A 1,351-nucleotide genomic window follows, 5' to 3' on the forward strand; every position below is an offset into this window, starting at 1 on the left:
AGGCCTATGGGTGCTCCAGAAGAATCTGTGTATCTTGCATATGTTTAATCCCATTGACACAGGTGCCCTATTCATAGGTTACAGGTGTTAGGATGAGAATATCCTATCCTAAAAAATGAGGCATTTTTTAGCCTATTAATCTTATGGGATAGGTAGTACTCTTCTACCCATTTTAAAGCAGAGAAAACACACATAGAATAAATTACATCAAGTTTTATTTGCTTATTTTTAAAGATTCATTTTATTATGAATGTAGTGTTCTGCCTGCAGGCCAGAAGAGGGCAGCAGATCTCATCATAGGTGGTTATGAGCCACCATGTGGTTGCTGGGAATTGAACTCAGGACTTCTGGAAAAGCAGCCAGTGCTCTTAACCTCTGAGCCATCTCTCCAGTCCCCTGGTGTCAAGTTTTAACAACGAGACAACCTGGTAATAACCCTCCACCCCATGCTCTATTTTATGTGCTTTGAAGAAGAATATTTGACATGGTATAAGTGCAAATATTTGACTGTGTGAAAGAAGAGCTGAGGCTTCTGGCTGTCTGTATGTCTGCCTTGGGTGTGCAGATGCCCACAGAGGCCAGACGGGGGTGTTGGATCCCTAAAACTGGAGTGACAGGCAGCTGTGAGCCCGCAGAGGGAGATGAGAGACATTTCTGGAAGAAGAGGTTTTGTCCCTGGCGTTGCCATGTTCCCTCTGCCAACTCATTTCCAGCTCCAAGCTCCCGCAGGGCACTGTGGCCGGCACCCATGCCCACCTCGGAGATACGGAGTGCCTCTAGGCATACTGCCCTAACAACAGCTTCCCAGGGGTCCCAGGCCTGTCAGGACGTTTGCAGCATCCCTTGCCTACCTCAGCCTCAACCCCACACTCAAGGTCACCTTGTACCTTTGCTGTAGTAACTGCTCAAGTCACACTCGTCACCCTGAGCCCGGAATCTGCCTGCTGGCTGGCGGAGGAGCTTCTGGCTTAGACACAATCATTCCCCTCGCAGCTTCTACTTTCCCATCTTACTGTTACTTTCTTTCCTATCTCTCTATCTCTCGACCCCCTGCCCCACCCCGTGCTTAGATAGGCTCCGCTGCCACCCTCCCGTTGTGATTCAGCCCCTTCCAACTGTTTCACTCCATTTTTCTATCTCTACAAGGCCACAAGCTTGGAGAGTTCAGGCGACCAGCCACAGGGTTGAGCCCACGGCGGGTCAAGGCTCTGACGCCCGTTCCCCGACGCCCATCCCACTACGCCCCGCCCACTACGCCCCGCCCGGGAAGACCTGCCTTCAGCCCCGCCTTCATCCCGCGAGGCCCCCGCCCACAGGCCAGAGTGGCTCCGCCCTCGCCCCGCCCCGCCCC

The sequence above is a fragment of the Psammomys obesus genome, unplaced genomic scaffold (assembly GCF_907164565.1).
Source record: "Psammomys obesus unplaced genomic scaffold, mPsaObe1.curated_primary_1811, whole genome shotgun sequence".
Classification (NCBI taxonomy): domain Eukaryota; kingdom Metazoa; phylum Chordata; class Mammalia; order Rodentia; family Muridae; genus Psammomys; species Psammomys obesus.